Source organism: Mixophyes fleayi, chromosome 2 (assembly GCF_038048845.1).
Source record: "Mixophyes fleayi isolate aMixFle1 chromosome 2, aMixFle1.hap1, whole genome shotgun sequence".
Lineage (NCBI taxonomy): Eukaryota > Metazoa > Chordata > Amphibia > Anura > Limnodynastidae > Mixophyes > Mixophyes fleayi.
Genome location: NC_134403.1, coordinates 328,377,283 through 328,397,846, shown reverse-complemented (window position 1 = coordinate 328,397,846; position 20,564 = coordinate 328,377,283). Strand labels below are relative to the sequence as shown.

At 40.1% G+C, this 20,564-nt stretch overlaps 1 long non-coding RNA gene across 1 annotated transcript; it reads left to right on the top strand.

Annotated features, from left to right (window-relative positions):
• The first annotated feature begins 17,539 nt into the window (after positions 1-17,539).
• LOC142140464 (uncharacterized) lies at positions 17,540-20,352 on the top strand. The gene is made up of 3 exons (XR_012688497.1): positions 17,540-17,684; positions 18,185-18,258; positions 20,153-20,352. It is a non-coding gene; the product is annotated as an uncharacterized LOC142140464 (long non-coding RNA).
• The last annotated feature ends 212 nt before the right edge of the window (positions 20,353-20,564 follow it).

The window sequence follows — 20,564 nt, the reverse complement described above, 5'->3', positions numbered from 1 at the left end:
GGATATGTGCGTAGAATACGGAGCGCAAGTTGGGTTCTAAATTCGTGCCCTAATGATTCAGACCCTAAGTGTCTGACCACTAGCTTGAAGTGTTTTTCCTGGGTCATGGTGTGAAGAGTTATATGGTTGGGTTCCACCAATAGATGGTTCCATTCATTGAGGGGCATCTCAAGCACATACATACAATGGGGTTACACCTATATTACATTACATACTATATTACATTACTATATTACACCTATACATCATATTACTACCCACTTTGTAATAGATCGTCATGGTACACGTACACTTCTGATTTGGGTTTCCACATATTCGTTCCTTTTTATTTTGAGTAACTTCACTTACTGTGACTTTCTTTCTAAACCATTTATTTTTGTTGTATCTCTGCACACTTCTGCCTTCCACACTAAGTGTGTGTGGGTGTGCGGGTGGGTGTCTGTGCTAGTGCTTCAGCATCTCTGCCTGTGGTTAGATCCACCCTACAAACATATAATTATCTTCTTCCCATCTGTGACACTCTCCACCCTTGGAACACTGGCCTAGCCACAGACACTCCTACCCCTGAGGCGCATCAAGTGGTTGGTGCTATTTAAAGGCATTTCCTAATAGCTTCTTGTAGAGTAACATAGTAGCTGAGAGCCATGTTGCAGAGAAACAGAGGAAATGAGTAAACAAACGTCATATATGTCAACTGTGGTTCATGCATTCTACGCATAGTAAATGTAAGCCGGATTAGACTTTATATAAGACTGAGTCTTGATACTATGTCATGGCCTTTAGCAAGCTATCAATCCACATCAATACTATATATTATATTATAAGATCAATCCACTCTCATATATTTAAACAGTGTATGGCACAATCACATGGCTTTCTCAGTCCACCCCCCAATGTTCCCTCTGACATTACATGCTACACTCATTCTGTTTTTGATACAGTCTCACATTTGGGATCATTTACAATGATTGTGCACAGCAGAACAGCTAAGGGTAGTATTATTATATTTCTAGTTTGTGATGTCATTGGCCGGGCAATAGGTATACCTGGCTTTTCTTTGGCCATAATTGCACATGTTGAGCCTATTTGGATGTACACGATGGGCAGCACAGTGGCTTAGTGGTTAGCACTTCTGCCTCACAGCACTGGGGTCATGAGTTTGATTTCTGACCATGGCCTTATCTGTGTGGAGTTTGTATGTTCAACTCGTATTTGCATGGATTTGCTCTGGGAGCTCCGGTTTTCTCCCACACTCCAAAAACATACTGGTAGGTTAATGGGCTGCTATCAAAAACTGACCCTAGTGTGTGTGTCTGTGTGTTAGGGAATTTAGACTGTAAGCTCCAATGGGGTAGTGACAGATGTGAGTGAGTTCTCTGTACAGTGCTGCAGAATTAGTGGCACTATATAAATAACTGATGATGATGATGTACAGCCTTGATATTTAAATGGATTAGAAGGGGAGTTCAAACTTGATATTCCATTCGGTTGACTGGCCACAGAGATTTTAAGATATGCACAGAAATACTTTGATTTTTACATTGCTCAAGTTCTTCTGATAAGATTCTGAGGATCATACAAGCAATGAAATGTCTATACTACACTAACGTTGATTTAAAGTGAACCTGTCAAATTCACACAGCAAAGGCAGTCATTTGTGTGCTAATTTCATGAATACATTCATGAGAATATACCATAAGAAGACATAAGGGACGAGTTTTACCTCATGAGTATAAGTTGGGACTCATGAACATTAAGTCAGGCACTACCTCAGTGATGTCATTGGGTCCTATGCATATTTCCTCCTCAAATGCATTGGGGGACACACGCATGTTCATGGTAGAAGGAACCAAACAGGCAGTTGGTTTTCAAAGTAACATAATATATAGTACTGCAAATACCTTGACAAAAATATTGACATATCCAGAGAAAATGTACGCTTACATTCTCTTAACAACACAAAGAAGTGTGTAAAAGTTTTTGGGAATGTCCTTGTGATTTTCAGGTTTGCAGATTTTGTGGATGACTGCACCTTTAATGAAGCAAAACTCAATTTAAGCAGTAGAAAGGAAGGAAAATATAATTGGCGATAAGGGGAAACAGGATCAACCCTATTTTCTAATTACAGAAAAATTCTTGCCTTATCTTTTATAAACAGGAGTGAAGGAAATGACAGAGAAACAGAGGAAACGAGAATTAAGATGGAGAAGGAATGGAGAGTGTAAATGAGCTGTGTCTGAAAGGAAGAGAGCAGATTGGTGAAGTGAAATCGCCCGCTTGCCCACATCCCATAATTCCCTGCTGCATCTTCAATAACGACATCTTGACTACAAAGCCACAAACTATTTCTCTGTATCTCCGTTATCTTGGGGGGGAAAACACCAATTATATGAAGTGGCATTTCTTTCTTTTAGAGAACCATAATGTTATGTTCCTAAGTAATTCCCAGCTACTTAAGTTAATGAATGCCATGATTTCAAGTGTTCCTCAAACATTTTTAAAATCAATGCTATTGTTCCATCAATGAGTGGGTAAAGCTTTTCCCAAAATATTGTTTAAATCTAATCATTTAATGATATAGTGGTCTATTTATGACCCATCGTATTTTCTTCTCGTTAATTATCATTTCTTATCACAATAATAAGAAATTATTTAACGTGCCTGTTTATTAAAATTGTTCAGCCAGGACAGCAGAACTCATAGGAGCCTGTTCCGACCAGTAGGCTATTGTAAAGTGATCGTAATCTATTTACAAAGAGGTTCTGATGACCTTTCTACACTATGGCCCCTATTGATTACCTACCACATTTTATACACAATGTATTTCAATCCTCATCGCAAAGATAAGAATTGAAATATCGCGTATATTTATTAAAAAACTTCAACAGGACCAGCAGTCACGAAAAACTGCCCAAACACCTTTTCACTGTGTCTTCTCTCCTGAAGACTGCTGTGCGATCTACATATACCAGTGGATCTGAAGAAACCACTCTTGTTGAATACAGGTGTAGGTACGCTCTGCATATACAGCACTTGCCATATTAAGACAGACACAACACAACATATACATATGTACAATATAAAGTCCCAGCAGACTGCACAGAAAAGAGGGAAAAAAAAGTATTTAATTATTGTCACCTATTAATAATATAATCATAAATAAAAAAAATAAAACCTTGTTTTTTGCTTTATTTATTTGCAGAGTGATTTTAATACTGATAGATTACATGCTTGTTTTAATAATTGTTGGATTCACAATTGTGTTACATTTTATAATGTATTATTTACTTTCTCTTAATGTTTTGCAGTTCTTGTTGGAAATGTATAGATTATACCATTTTTAAAGCTGCTAGTTAGCTATACATTTTTTTCTTTTATTTTCCATATTATAATATATAATATATCCTTATATGTGCACTGTATATGCTTTTACAGGTTATGGTGGATTTTGGAACTGGGTACCTCTTATGCAAGGAATAACAGCCAATGTAGAATTGTTTTCAATAATTTCTGAGTCAGTCTATTCTGCTCTGTTGCATAGTGCTGCCTAAATCATACTTGCCTACTCTCCCGGAAGTCCCAGGAGGCTCCCGAATTTCGGGGAGTGGAGAAGGCAAACCTCCCGGATTCGCCCAAACTCACAGTATTGAATGGCGGGGGCGAGACTTAATTGTGTCATTAAACCCCACCCCCGCTATTCAATGCCGTGAGCTTCGGCATTTTATAGTTGGGGCGGGTCTATGGACATCACCACACCCCCTCCTACCCCCTATCACATGACTTCTCCCCCGGGATCTCCCGGGTGAGAAGTTTTGAAAGTTGGCATGAATGGCCTAAATTGAGCACATTATTGGTATCAAGACAAGAGAGGTTTGAATTATTTCAGCCGGTTCAAATTTAAATCAAATTTGGCCTGTTTGAAACAACGATCTTGTTTGCGGTCTGTGCATGGGTTTTTGGGCTGGTTTAATTTGAGTTATTAAGCAGTTTAATGTTCGAGTTAGCACTTAAAACAAAAAATGTTAAACTGTAAATTGTTGCCTGTTGAAGCTTAAGTTGGTACATTTAATAGTATTTTAATATTTTTTTAAAATTCGAACAGTTGTGTAGACTTTTATGTTTGAAGTTCGCATTTTGCAAGGAAAATCATTATGCATATTATACAATGTAGCCATTTAAGCCATTTTGACCACTGTATACCCTTCAGTACAAATCAGGAATAACAGGAAGAGAAATCTGTTTATCTGTGTCCGGCCACGAGCGCTGAGAATATCCCTTTCCAATCATGTGTGCTCCAGATAGCCGTTAACGTTTTTTCCATGAGAGAGAAGTCTGTTCATGAAATCCCCGAGGCAAGTTCCAATTAGTGCATTTGAAAATCAACTTGTCAGCTTGGTTAACGCTCAGTTCGCTCGCAGTCCGTTGAGCGAGTTAAACATGGGATTCCCTCTGGGACATGTATTTCTCCTCCCCCATGTCGTCACCAGCTTTCTTTCTCTATAAATGTAATCTCTTCACTCCTCACATTTACTGCAGCTGAAGTACATGGTGTTTAACTCCTTAATTGTCAGACAGCCTGCGGGCCTTTCTTCTGCAACACATAAAATAAGGCCAACATTAGATCAGGGGATCTTAACTCTTTCCTTAAGTACCAACAGGGTGGTACTTGAGGAGTCTCCAAATTATAGACATGTAAATAAATGTATTTACCTGAGTCACTAATTATTCTGTCTTTTCCCTACTTGAGACATTACACCAGGGTCAGTGAACTTTTTTACCTTTTAACCCCAAATATATTTAGATACGCCGATGCTACCCCCTTGATTTGAAAGGAAGGAAAACATATATTATTAATTATTGGAATTCAAAATTTTATTGCATCTATTCAAAATTGCTTTGAAAGCTTCAACTTCAAAACTTCAGGTTTTGGAGAAATTATGTTGGTTCATTTTTGATACAAGAGCATCAATATTGGGGCATTTTGATGTCAGAGCAACTTGGATACAATCTTCAGCGTCCAATCGATTTCTCTGCATTGTTTTTATGTTCGCTAGAGTGGAAAATCCTTGTTCGCAAAGGTAGGTTGTTGCAAAAGGCAGCAACTTTTGAATGCCTCCTCATGTGCAATTTTGAATGCCTTTGCAGCTGTTGACATCCAAAAATATGACAGATCTGCTTTGTTTTCAAATGCAATACGTGCTTCATTATTGCATCGAAGCTCAAGAAGTGCCTCTGCCAACCCTGGAGGCTCTTCTGGTACAACAGCAATTTCACATTTAAAGGGGTCTACAATCCAACTGACAGCATGTGAATCGGCAGCATTACCCCCAGGAATTTCATTTTTACCCCATTTGGGGTAATTTACCCCTGTTCCCTGACCACTGCATTACACATATCCCAGCTGTGGAACTATAACACTGCTTAAGGTCCCTCGTTTGAATCTCTATTGGATCTTATACCCAGGTGTCACGGGCACTAGGAGTCTTTACCCAGGGATTACCAGGTGGTAGGCTTACCAGAGCAATGTAGATGGTAATAGAGTACTCTGGTTAGCTGGGTGATCACGGAACAGGAAACAGCAGATGATGAGATGCTCAGGAAAGTCTATGACTAGCAGCACTGGTAATATGGAGGTAATAGTACACGAGGAACTGTAGGACAAGGACACGTGAAGGTAGTCAGTGGTCTGCGATAGCAAGTTGTACCACTGCTATGGTGAGGAGGAATGTCCAACAGAAACGAGGAGGTGATGAGAGTCAGCGGTCTGCGGATAGCAAGTGGTACCGCTGTCTGAGTGAAGGAATGGAATCCAAGTGGAGGTATCCGGGGAGTCAGTGGTCTGTGATAGCAAGTTGTACCACTGCTATGTGAGAGGATACTGGAACAGGTGATACTGGAAACAGGGATCAGTGGTCTGCTACTAGCAAGTTGTACCACTGAATATATATGTGAGGAGGTGCACGGGGAGAGACTGCAACACAGGATATACACAGGCACCTTATACACGATCCACAGTAACATGCACAATATATATATAAATGACTGAACAGGTCTGCAAATATAGAAAGTCTCTTGAAGTAGTCCAGCACAAGTTAACACAGTCAATGATGGCAATAGACTCAGCGGATAGCAGACTCCAGAGGAGAACCAACACAGTCCAGCAAGATATGCAATACACCAGCACAGTCAATGAGAAGTATGCATACCGTGGTTCAGAAGCAGGCAGTCAGATAGGAGTGCAGCGATACCTGAGCGGCAGGAGGCCGGCTGGATGAGAAGTCCCAGGATAGATGAGGCAGCGGTCTAGTAGGTGCAGCGCACAGATAAGTAGACCAACAGGGACACGAATCCACAGGAATCAGTAACACGTGGAACTGGACTCAAGGAGGACCCAGGAGAGTGGAGATGATCCAGCAGAGGAGTAGTTGATGAGATATAAATCCAATGCTGACAGGAGGGTAGACCAGCGGGACACGTGAAGGTGTGGAGAGCGGGTCAGCAGTAGATGGGTGATAGCGCGGTCAGCAGCAGCAGGGCTCTGCGGTACACGGAGGTAACCAGTAGCAACCAATAGGTGTCAGTAGCGATGGAACACGGGAGAGCAGAGTAGACCAGGAGCTGTTGATCACGGAGAGTAGCGAATGGCAATGAGAGCAGCAGTCTCGAGGAAACACAGGAGAGCTGAGAAGAGACTGCAGTGCACAGGGGCAGCGGATAGGAATCAGCTAACTTGTCACGATGATGAACACAGGCGAGTTGTAGGCTGGAGGCTGTAGTGCACGGAAGCAGCGGATAGACATCAGCTAACAGTCACGATGATGAACACAGGCGAGTTGTAGGCTGGAGGCTGTAGTGCACGGAAGCAGCGGATAGACATCAGCTAACAGTCACGATGATGAACACAGGCGAGTTGTAGGCTGGAGGCTGTAGTGCACGGAGGCAGCGGATAGGAATCAGCTCACGGACTTGATGAGGAACAGGTGAGTGGATGTGAAGTAAAGGTTGGAGTGCACGGAGGCAGCGGGTAGGAACCAGCAAACAGTCACAGTGAAATATAATAGCGTGAAGTGGATTAGAGGACTGTAGTGCACGGAGGCAGCGGATAGAAATCAGCAAACAGTCACAATGATATGTAATAGCGTTGAAGTGGTTTGGAAGACAGTAGTGCACGGAGGCAGCGGATAGGAATCAGCAAACAGTCACGATGATACAGTTGATGGTAGAAGTGGTATGGGAACCACAGTAGTAGAAGTGGTTTGGAAACCACAGAGGTAGAAGTGGTTTGGAAACCACAGGAATCAGCAGCGCTGAAAACACGAGGAATACAGGAACACCTTCAGAGACTCATAGGGAATGAGACTCCAAGATCAGGCAACGTGGTGTTGACCACAGGTGCTTAATATAGGGAGTGTTGCCTGATCTGCCAATTGAGTTAAAGGGACATACACTGAAGTATAGGAAAGGGCTGCGCATGCGCAGACCCTCAGGATGGAGGACGGCCACGGTTCCTAAATGTCCGGGAAGAGGCACTCACGGTCCGGTGAGTGACACCAGGGTTCCCATGGATCCCAGTTTTTACAGAAGTTGTTTTTTTTAACCCACAAGAAAACCTAAATTCTCTATTAGGCCATAATTCAGACCTCTGGTGCGCCGAAATTAAACAGATACCGGGGAAAGATTCATACAACTGTTTTACCTTATTTGGCTGTGAATAAGGCTGTATTGGGACAGTGTCGGAATTACTATGCTGCCACTATGGGGCCAAGAGCTGCTGGGTGCCTGGGAATGCTGTGTCCTCCACTGCCCCCTGCCACAGAGTCATCAGTACTCCCTGATGCCCCCTCTGAATAATACAGAGTGGAGTCAACTTCTGAATGGCCACGTACTGGGCTACGCATGCACAGAAGAGATCCCTCTTATCAGAGCAGAGCGAGGGGCCTGGGAAGCAAGGGCAGCATGGCCGGGCCCCTTCACAACAATGTTCCACCCCTTATGGAGAGCTTTTATGGCCCAAGCCAACTTCGTATGGGGAGAGCACCGCAGGAGAGGGATTTTTCGGATCCCACTCCAGCAGGGTTTAAACTTCATGCTCTTCCCCTCTTCAATCTAAATAAGCTGAGTCTGAACTGACTCTGAGATTATGAGTCAGAACCCAGAGCTGTAAATAAAACGGAGTAATCGCCAGGACAACCTCTTATTGAATGTGCTGTGGCGGCATGATTTTTTGTTAAATGACCCTTGGTAATTCATCCTTTATTGCTGCGATAAGGGATAATAATTTACTTGCTAATTTTGCGGTGTTTGCCCCATTTTGAGTGTGTGGTTTTTTTTCATTTGTGAAAGGATGTTTATTCTCGATGTGCAGAATTATACTAGACTGGCAGCGTAAATGTTACTGGTTCTGCAGGGAGTACCTGTGTTCCTGGTGGTTGTGAGTGACAGAACACTTTGCTTCATTGTACCTAGTAAAGGGGATGTATGGTAGAAACATAGTTTTATGCTATCACCCTCTGCAGGCCACGATTAAACCTAGACCTCTCTGCCTGCTGTCATATTTTTTGAATTTCAGCACTGGACGCCTCCCTGATGATGTCATACACATGACTAAGATTGACAGAAAGATTTTGGAAGGAGATAAAGGGAATATAGGACAGAGAGAAAAACAATGAATCTGTAGGCCAGTTAAGGTTTGCAAGTAGACATAGCTGAAAAATTAAATTAATCACATATTTTTGTATTGTTAACTGTGTTATCACCAATAATCGCAGTCCCCTTAGAGCTCTATGGGGATGGTGAAAGAGGCTATGTAACTAGTGGTGGAAAGCGCTGCTTGTCTTCAGCAGTTAACACTCCAACAATTACCTGACATCAGTATCCAAATATACCTTTTTGGGTACATGGCTTGATCCTATCCTCTCATTTGATTTGCCTATATATACCCCGATATGTCCCATCATCATCATCACCATTTATTTATATAGCGCCACTAATTCCGCAGCGCTGCACAGAGAACTCACTTACATCAGTCCCTGCCCCATTGAAACTTACAGTCTAAATTCCCTAATATACACACAAACAGACAGAGAGAGACTAGGGTCAATTTTTGATAGCAGCCAATTAACCTACAAGTACGTTTTTCCCATAGCCAAAAAGTGTATCACATAACAGAGGCTAATACCAATTATAGACTATGGAGATGTAGATTATGGTACATCCCCTAAAATTCACCTTAGTAAGCTTAATACACTTTACAGCTCAATCTGCCATTTTGTTTCGATTTGTAACTATAAAATAGACCATTGTAAAATGCTATCAGGTTTAAATCAGGTGTCTCTGGAGTCTACATGTAGAGCCCATTTTGCCTATTTACCCTTCAATTATTTTCTGGACAAGCTACTCATTTACCTAATCAGACTTCCAACCCCTGCAGGTAGCAGCACTTATCACCTAAGACCTACCTCCAGAATACTAATGGTTCCTAAATCCAATAAAGAATCTGCATGCTCCGCCTTCTCCTACTGGGCTCACCGTTTCTGAGTCACTTAAATCTACCACCTGTCTGTGATCTTGCAAAACTTCTGTCATTCGACTCTATAAACATGTTTGTAAACGTAATACTTAACGCCTTTAGTCTGTAATTAGACCACAATTGTAAATAATGTATCAATTACATATTTGAAAATGAGATTTGACTCTGAAAGTATTTCTTCCTGGTAAAATACATTACAAATAAATAAGAAAAACACCCTTTATAGATGTCAAGTGAAACCCCTGGGACAGGAAAAGTAGTCAATCAGTATGCCTCTGACATTTGCTACAGTGATGTCCACTTATCTAGTCTAGTTGATAGGGCAGCACTGTGGCCTAGTGGTTAGCACATCTGCCTCACAGCACTTGAGTTCAATTCCCAACCATGGCCTTATCTGTGTGGAGTTTGTATGTTCTCCCTGTGTTTGTGTGGGTTTCCTCCGGGTGCTCCGGTTTCCTCCCACACTCCAAAAACATACTGGTAGGTTAATTTGCTACTATCAAAATTGACCCTAGTCTCTCCCTCTGTGTGTGTGTGTGAGTGTGTGTATTAGGGAATTTAGACTGTAAGCTCCAATGGGGCAGGGACTGATGTGAATGAGTTCTCTGTACAGCGCTGTGGAATTAGTGGCGTTATATAAATAAATGATGATGATAGGGTGAAAAGGGTGTAGTGGGCAATTGTACTTTAGACATAAACTTTTCTAAAAGGGAAGTGTCACCTAGTCTGATTCCTATGTAGAGTTATGAAGGAAGGACCTGCTGGTGTATCTCTGTTATGTATCTGCCCTATTGTCACTGCTGAAATACTGGCCAGGGGGAAACCCTAGTCCTGTGCCAGTTACTTGAGCTGGGTCCAATCTACCAGCCCAGGAGCACAAGACACATAAATATACTCAACAGGTAAGTAATCCTGGAAATATTTCAAGAAACTGAAATTAAAGAAAATATGGCATTATTGTCTCACTAAATCTTCAATGCAGTTTTGTAGCCCAGTAGCCACTCTCTGTTATACAAACCATTAAACGGTGAGTTTGATGACTACATTTATTTTTTTATTTTCCTACTATTAGTCTATGTTTCTATATTACCAAAGGCTATAAAGGGAACAGCTCCAGACACACTCTTCACCCTTGAGGTCCTAAATGAAGTCTTGCTTTTCTATTTGTGTGTAGAATTATCCACATTACTTTAGCTAGATGACAATCTTCAGATAATGCTGATTTTCCCCAAGTGTGTACAATTCTTCAAGTTATAAGGAGAAAAAAAATGTTCCCCTCGCAATTAACAGGCTAACTTGCGCTAAGATAAGGGCAGCTATAGAAAGAAGATCGCACAAGACTACAAGGAAAAAAGACAAAGCTTTTCTGTATATTTCCTGTTCCTACATAAAATCACATGGTAGTTTATTTTTAATATATTTTTAATCAAGTTCTCCAATAAACACAAGAAATGACCTTGCTTCACAGGACTTGCTATGTTTAAGTATCTAATACAAGAAGAGTGATTTCTGCTAACAGTGCTCACTGCCTCAGGCTATTGTCCCTGATACTGTCCTACATTCTCCTGTTTCACATGATAATCTGAGAATCCCATGACATCCTCTCTACGGACAGGGCAGCCTATTAGAGAGCACAGTGAAATCATTTATTATGCTACATTCTGGGTATGCACAGTGGCCTGGAATTCTCTATCCCCAAACACACAACAATATTATCTTGATTGTTGCTAAATGTAAGTTGCTGTTTGCTTCAATGTACTGCATAATTACTACTGTACTATATACATCTATTATTATTATCTTTAATTTATAAGGCGCCACAAAGAGTCCACAGCGCCGTACATGACATTCAAATTTTATATTCAATTAATATTATATATATACATATGTGTGTGTGTGTGTGTGTGTGTATTATACAGAGAGAGATAGATAGATAGATAGGTAGGTAGATATATATATATATATATATATATATATATATATATATATATATATATATGCTGGCGTTTTTCCATCTACAATGACGGAAGTAGTAGTGCGGTAATGCTCTTTGGACCAGTTCTCCAGGCATATTATATACCTAAGGTACCCATTCACTTTTCTTCCTTATGTGTTATTCCCGGAACTTTATACTTACCTGTTGGTCTATAGGATTGATGCATAGAGTCATCGGTATACTGTATGTAAAAATCTCTGGTGTTGTTTTTCAATGATACTTTTATGAGTCTACAAACTACATTCCTCCATCTTTTGTCTTGGAGCTTATGTTTTTAATATACTATTATCCGAATACACTGTCTTTTAGAAGATGTATTCTGTATTTTGGATGTCTGCAGACTAACTTTTAGTTTTTTGTTGTTTTTTTTTTTTTTTTGAGCACTAAGGAATATGTGCAATTAATATGATTTAATAGCTCTACCTTTGCAAGATTGATGTTTATAAATATTGACAATTTTATCCCTATTTGATTCTTGTCTCAGCACATGCTATAGAGCTGGGGAGTTTGTTCTTGTATTACTATATATATATATATATATATATATATATATATATATATATATATATATATATATATATAAATATTCTGAAATACAATTAAATAGTTAAGTTATATAGGTTATCAAGTTGGATTTCTGTATTAAAGCACTTTATATGGCCACATGATTTCTATACATAGAATTTACAATAGGGTATACCATATTGCTGTTGTAGTTCCAAGAAAGAGACTTTACATGAAGGTGGAATGAAAAATAACCTATTTCACTAATTATAATAAAGAGTGAGATTATTTGGCAAACTTATTGTTACTAATGAAGTCTGTTATTGCTTTTTTGTTCAAGAAACGGCACAATCTCCTCCTGTCACGATATATGCAAACTACACTGTGAGCCGGAGGCAGGGCAGATTAGTAGGAAGGAGGGGGAGGGAAACATACGTTAGGCAACAATGATGACTTTGTACTAGGGATGCGATGCTCAGGATTCTGCAGTTACGTGATGCAGTTTACCAGAGAAACAAGCATCAAAGAGACACATTCAAATGTTCTTTTGTTTCTTGTGCAGAATTTCAAATGACAGTTGCATACATTTACCCTGTGCTTAATTATTTTTTAAAATATATTCATGTTAAAAATGATCCTATATTTGTACTTGCTCCTTAAAAAAATATTCAATATACTCAATAAGAGAACCATTCTGTTCTTGGATATGTAAAGCAGGGACATTGTAAGAGATGAAAAACAAATTTAGGAATCAATTCAAACTGTAGTATTATCTATGTAAATGGCGTACAGTTGGCAACTATGCAGCTGGTGGTCTCTTCTCTACCATGACTGTCAAACTTGTTAAATATATAACTAGCCACCAATTTTTACATTTATTATGAAAATATGTGTGTATATATGTATATTCTTTAAATAGAAATATTCAAATGATATGCGTACCAGAAAGAGGATGGTAAAAGATACTTCAGTTACTGGTTATATTGAATTGATGGTTCTTCAGTATGTCAGAATCCTCACATGAGCATTAGGGAAGACTGGATACTCTCACGAAAAAAAAGAAAAATACTTATCTGTATTATGGTTGTCTATTTGTATTATGGTTGTTTTCTTGCAACTGAATGGATATCTTTTACCATCCTCTTTCCGGTACGCATATCATTTGAATATTTCTATTTAAAGAAGGCGCCTACTTCACATCATTATACATATTTCTGGACTAACCTACCAGTTTTGAAGTAGAGCAGCCACATGTACATATGGGACTCATCTTTATATGAATTATTAATCTGTTTATATCAGATATCTAGTCAAGCACCAATTGTATTCATATATATCTATATATATGTATATATATATATATATATATATATATATATATATATATATATATGTATATATATATATATATATATATATATACATATATATATAAATAACTCAAATTATTGCAATCTTGAATGCAACAGGGTCATATATTGGGAATAATCTGTTAACAGCTCTACTCAACCACTGGACAAAAATGTGATGTATGTCATGTGTTATGTTTTCATGCAGGATATTAGTCATACAGTTCTACTGTTGCCCCCACAGACCTCTAAATGTAGCCCCTTCCCTATACCTCACCCCCCACACACTCTCCAGCCTCCATAGCACACACCACTGTTTGGGGAGGGGATTTGTGTGAATTGAGGGCACAACTTCTTTTACTCTGGTTGTTCCTGGATAAATATTGGGAGATATGCACACAATGAGATTCCCCAACAATATCTAAACGTAACCTTGAGCATGCTGGGCCAGAATCCTAGCAGAGAACCTGCTTAAGGAGGACCTATCACTCATAGGGGCAGGAGGCAGCCATTTTGTGAGCTGAACGGATATTCATGAGATGGCAGTCTATCATGCCTCAGTGATATTACTTGCTTCTACTAGCCTAAATATTGCTTCAACCCACAAAATACCTGCCCCCGCTATGTGTAGGTAACTAGTACACCTGAAACAAATTTCCCTGCACTGAGTGGGCTGCAAGTATTTTATTCAGAGCAATGTTCCAACACTGAAAAGAATGGGTAATATTTTTTTTCTACCTTTTATAGTTTTAAGCAGTGATGGAATGAGTGTTTATAGTCTCGTCTTTCGTAGGTGGACTTTTATGGACCTTTGTAGAAGAGCTCACCCAGCCTGCACTCGCAGGAGATACGTTCTGTTGTATATTTTACAATCCATTTGGACCTGTGCCATGATGAATGGGTCCTGCTTTATTACCTCTGCTGAGTGCTTTTTAAAAAAATCACCACTATTAGCTACATGTTATTGCACCATAGCAGATTACTTGCAGAATTTAATTTTCTTTAATTCTCTTTTTTATACATTTCATTTGGGGCCCTTTGTAATTTACTGAACTCATTTCGTTAATGGTTATTTCCTGACTAATGTATTTCATTTGAAGGTTTGGATTTTTCGTTCCCTCATTTCTGCTGTGGTTATTTCATTTTACCACCACAAAGAAATGAATATTGTTACTGCATTCATTCAACTAGGGCTCTCCCTGCTAAACATGTGTCTTTGGGAATGACAGCTGTTCCCTGTATACAGTTATATGCAATGCACAGAGCAGAGTGCATTATGTATCGTGTACGAGGGCAACACAACTCTGGATAATGTAATGGTCATGCTGAAAAGCACACAAGGAATCCAGAAAAATAGAGCAATGTATTTAGTAAATGTTGCAGGAAGGTGCATAGCTCTAAAAGAGTCATCTAATGGTAAACGAAGACCTGTATGGGGATGAGAGAATTTGAACGCTGGGCTGATGCAACTACACTGCACCTACCTTAAGGGGTTAAGTTTGAGGAATTCTGCTAGCCAATAGGACTCCAAGGGGCGGGGTTCACTAGTACTGATAAGTCTTTCACCCTTCGATCCCGTCTCTTTAGGGCGTCGCCTGTGCAGGTGCCCTTGGTATCATTGTTGGAAGGGTCCCCGCAAGGCCAGAGGGGGTGGAGTCTTTCTGGCGCTGTAAAGTAGGGCCGGGATTTATGGGTCGGCTGGCCATCCCTATTTTGATAAGGTAATTTGATATTAACTGGTAGCTTGCCTGCATCCGCTTTCGTTGCCACCATTTGTTGTATCAATTCATAAACTGTGACCTAAGTTCGCCAGATTTATTCACATGTCTGTGTCGTTATTTCAGGTTTTAGATAAAATCTTATTTTAAGGTTCTTGAAGGTGGGGCAGTGTGGGGGGTCAGCCCTATGACGGTTCAGATGGACAACACTTTTAATCGAGGAACAGCATCAGACTATCTCTGAATATGATAACATATAATCATCATCAACATTTATTTATATAGCGCCAGCAGATTCCGTAGCGCTTTACAATTGGGAACAAACAGCAATAAAACAATACTGGGTAATACATACAGACAGAGAGGTAAGAAGGCCCTGCTCACAAGCTTACAATCTATGGGACAATGGTTTGACACACAAGGGTAAGTGCTACATCATATTGAATATGTGTCCAGCTAGAAAGCAAAGGTAACAAAGTCTTTAGTGGCTGTATGCTCAGTCACACAAATATGTTGGTCAGAGGATTGTTGTCTTGTTTTAGCTGTGTAGAGGGTGGTAATAGGGTAACCTAGGGAGATTAAGAGGGTGGTAGAGGAATATTAAAAGCTTGTCTGAAGAGGTTTTCAGAGAATGCTTGAAGGTTTGAAGACTAGAGGAAAGACTTGTGGTGCGAGGGAGTGAATTCCATGTGGGTGCAGCCCGAAAAAAGTCCTGTAACCGAGAATGGTAGGAAGTAATGACAGTGGAAGAGAGACGCATATGCCGTGCTCCCCGTTTATCAGTGACTGGGAACCACTGCATTGCTTCAAGACCAATGCAAGTTAATTGGGCATTTATTAAATGAACAGCAACTGAACCTCTTGACCATTTCTGCATGCTTTTATGCATTGAGTTGATGTCACATGATTGGCTGATTAGATATTTACATTATCGAGCAGGTGCATCTAATCAAGTGACCACTGTGTATTTATGTACAATATATGCGGGTATGTGTAGCATCTAGTGAATTTCGCTCATTGTCCAATTAACGAGATAAGTGCATTAATGAATCCTGGCCCCGGTGTCATAATGTTCTGTCAGAGCATGACACGCAGGAAGTACCGCTACAGACACACATACACCACCTGCACAAAAACAGCTCTGTTCACTTATTTAAGATTTGCATATGACCATCACGTTAACTGTCAGGGGATATTTATGTCACAATCTTTTGCTCCCCAGAGAACACACACTCGTCTGAATCATTAGCTGCAAGAAAAATGACTGTGTGTAAAACGTGAGCACTGCTCGTAAATACACTGCCAGGAAACGCACTTGATTGTTCCTCTGTGCAACACAGTTCCATAATCTGTACAATTGTCATTGTAGTAAAGGCACATTATCAGTGTTTATGAATTTCTCTAAAGGCCATGTGCCCTATTGTAACATACACATAACTGGTCAACATGGGGATTGGAAAGAATCGCTAACTGGTGCTGAAAGTGGGCAGTTTAGTCACTGTGCAGCACATTATAGTTCTAAATAACACCCTGATTAAATCCCAGGAGATACATTGTGTAAAGAACATTCACTTCCACAATACACAGAGTACAAAAAGCTTTACTTGTAAATGGGACATTGTCATAAAGAAGTTTATTTTTATCTGTGATATTCATATTTACATCAATATTTAGAACAATAAAACACATTTTAATTGGCAAAAGTGATCTAGTTCATAGCCCCCAGTGAGACAGATAGCTGCTCCCCTCCATCTATTGAGCACAGTAAACAAATCATCATGAATTACTGCAGAACAGTGTTATTTCCCACATGACTTCATACCAGTCACTTCAATGGTAACGTAAACTACTATACGTAACAATGCTGGAGGGGTAATAAGTGTACTGAGGGTGCTCTTCCTGAAGTATAGTGTACCTAATATTGCTTAGTTTTACATAGTAGCGCAAAAATGAGAGTTCATTTTGCAGAACAATATAATTGAATTGAATTAAAGGGGTGGAAAAGCCCCATGTTTAGGGGGGCTCCTCGCTGTGCGGAGAGGCACGTGGTCATTTACATCCTTCGCATCTTTATATTTCACTTTGGCCAAGTGCTGTCCAAACAATGTATTAAAAGCTTCCATCACTGTGGATTGGGTTGTTAGATAGTTGTGAGGGAGCAAGGGAGGACCCATAGGTCACCAATGACACCGTTAGAGCTACAGTCTCAGCAGTACACATGGGCTGCACCTCATTGGGGAAGGTGAGGGAGAGCAGGGCTAGATGTCTGAACAGGGCCTGGTCAGCCAATAGGGGCGCTGGAGCCTGGGGGGGTGGGGCGCAGTGTTGCCGAGATGTATTTTTTTTTTTTTTTTGTATATGTAGCTGGGGCCGGAGTCATCGGGACCACCCCTGGTCTAAAGGAGCGGTCCCGACTGTCACTATCACATGACAGGCAGTCAGTGTGGCTGCGGGCGCTTCTTACTCTGGTCACGTCAGATCAGGACTTCCACATCTCACGTGACCAGCGTAAGAAAAGCCTGGGCCGCACTGACAGGCAGCTAACAGCGATCGCTGCCAGACAGCGAGAAAAGAAGACTCCACAGCACGTAAGTCTTTGTTCTAACGTCTCGGGGGGGGGGGGGGAGGAGCGGCAGGTGAGCAGGCTGGAGGGGGCAGGTGAGCAGGCTAGAGGGGGCAGGTGAGCAGGCTGGAGGGGGCAGGTGAGCAGGCTGGAGGGGGCAGGTGAGGTGGCTGGAGGGGACAGATAAAGGGGGTTGAAAAAATTGCTGAGTGGGGCATTTAAAAAATAGAGTAGCTTTTTAGGGGCATGATCTTTGTATTGTGCAACGGTTATGAGGATGATCTCTGTGGTCTCTAGGGTCACTACAATACTGAATAATAGTCAGGTGGGGCTGGTAAAGGTTTGTATTTTTTTTATAGCTCTTTGACAAAAATGTTCATATATTTTATTGCCTACATATGCATGTTCTATGGGGTAGTTTAATCTGGCCATAATGGACTGTTGTGTTTGGACTAAAGGACCTAATCATTCAGGGTTTGTTAACATTTTGCATTATAATACAATTGCTGCATGTTTTCAAAACAGGACCTCGAATTTCCAGAATCCAGCTAGAAGACAACAAAGCTGCAAGAACAAGTAAGAGAGAAGAACAAGAACTGGTAAGAGAGATTGCACAAACTGTCTAAATGTGAATGCTGGAGAATACTTCTGAATATTCATATTCAAGAGTAGCCCTAAACACCTATATTGGGGGAAGGATGGTCAAGGGGGGCGCTACGGCTGAAATAGCCTAGGGCAGCCGGAATCCTTAATCGGGCCCTGTGTCTGAAGGAAATTTTATACTAGGAACTTGGGGGACGGTGAAGATGGAAGCAGAATTTTGCAAATAAGAAAAGCTGGTGAGCAGGGCCTAGATGAGAGAGAATGAGAAGGAGTGATGGTAGGGGTTAGAAGAGACAATCATCACCATCATCATCTATTTATATGGTGCCACAGATAAATAAGGACAAGAGAAACAATAGAATCAGTAAAAATCAATACAAGAGACTATAGAGAAATCTACTACGGAAGAAAGGTAATAAGGATGTGCTTACATTAAAAGTAATAGTAAAAGTGTCAACGTATGGTAGCAAATGATAGGAAAGAAAATATGTGAAATAAAATTAATGATGGTGGATTATCTGTAGTTATACATGGACTAAAGGTACTAGTAAAATACTGATTGCGGTTTGCTATATGCCCCTTATAGCAAATGACTGTACTGTAATAGATTTATTATAAATTGACAGCAGGAAATAAATGTCCCCTCCCCAACGGGTGGTTTTACTATCCAGATATAAATTGGGACGATGAAACTAGCAGTTCTGACAAAGGAAAACAGTTTTTAGCCATTGTAAAATTACCTTTTGCAATTGGTAAAAGTGAACTAGAGGGGGGCACAGCTGGACTAATAGAACAGATACTGTATCTAATGCAGAGGTGAGGGGGCTAATACCGGAGGATCCTATAGATTTTAAGCTTGCGCAAAGGGCCCTCTTACCTCTCTGTCTGTATGGATTACCCAGTATTGTTTTATTACTGTTTGTTCCCAATTGTAAAGCGCTACGGAATTTGCTGGCACTATATAAATAAATGATGATGATGATGATGATGATGATGATAATGATGATGGTGTTGTTACTCCTTAACAATGTACAGATAAAACACCTGGCTCAGGTGACATCCACTGCTGTGTGGTAAAGGAACGAAATTCAGTCATTTACAGGTGGCTAATTGATATATTTATAGACTCCAGGTGATAAAGTATGTACATAGGTACAGAATGGCTGGAAGGATAGTTGACAAAATTCTTGTAATGAAACTTGATTATAGACTGTTGTAAAGCTATTCGTAGTGTATCATAGGGACTCATATCGGGCCCTGTTCTTTTTAATATTTTTATTAATGACGGTGGATTGACAAGAATGTCACGTGACCATAATTGCTGATGACACTAAACAATTGCTACAGAAAGATTTAGGCAAAATGTCAAACTGGGCCGTGAAACGACAGATTTAATGTAATGTAGATAAATGTATGGCTCAGGCAATGGTAATAACTACACTTCTTATGGAATACAAAAGGGGAAAACAGTGGTGGAGAAGAATTTATTAGTACAAATTAACATAAAAGAATAATAGTAGCACTCAGTGCCAGGCAGCAGCTGCAAAAGACAAATAAAAGCTTGGAGTGCATAAAATTAGGGATAAGTACATGTAAGGCAAACATAGTATTACCATTGTCAATAGTTAGACCACATCTTGAATGTAGGGTACAGTTTTGGAGATCTAGAAGGACATAGAAGAATTGCAGATAGCTCAGACGCAGGCCATATTGTGAATAAAGGGAATGTGTTCGCTAATTTATAGAGAGAAGACGGGAAAATTAAGTTTGTTTACTTCGGTGTGAAATAAAGAAAAGACGCCTTTGAGCAACCTAATTAATACATACAAATATGTTAGATTATAATAGAAAGATTTGTCTAACAAATTTTTCATGTCAATGATCATGCAGGAAACACGGGTGCTCAATTATGAATGGAAGACGGATTCACAGCAAGCACAGAAATGGGTTCTTTACTGTAGTAGAGGTTAAGCGGTGGAATGTTACTTACCACATGACCATGATGACAACTTCAGTAACAGAACTTAAATATGTATAGGATCGCTTTCTTACAAGAAATGGTATCTGACTATGATTAGTATAGAACGTTATGTGGGTGATTGATTCAAGGAATTTATCACATTGTTAGTTTTGGGCCAGGAATTTTTTCCCTTTGTGAAACTAAACTGACAACTGTGGTTTTGGGGTTTTTTTTTTCATCTGAATCAACAAAATTAGCATTTATGAAAAGTTGAACTTTTTACCTGTGCCGCCCTCCCTCTATAATGTAAGCTCTCACAGACAGGGTCCTGTCTATCTTATG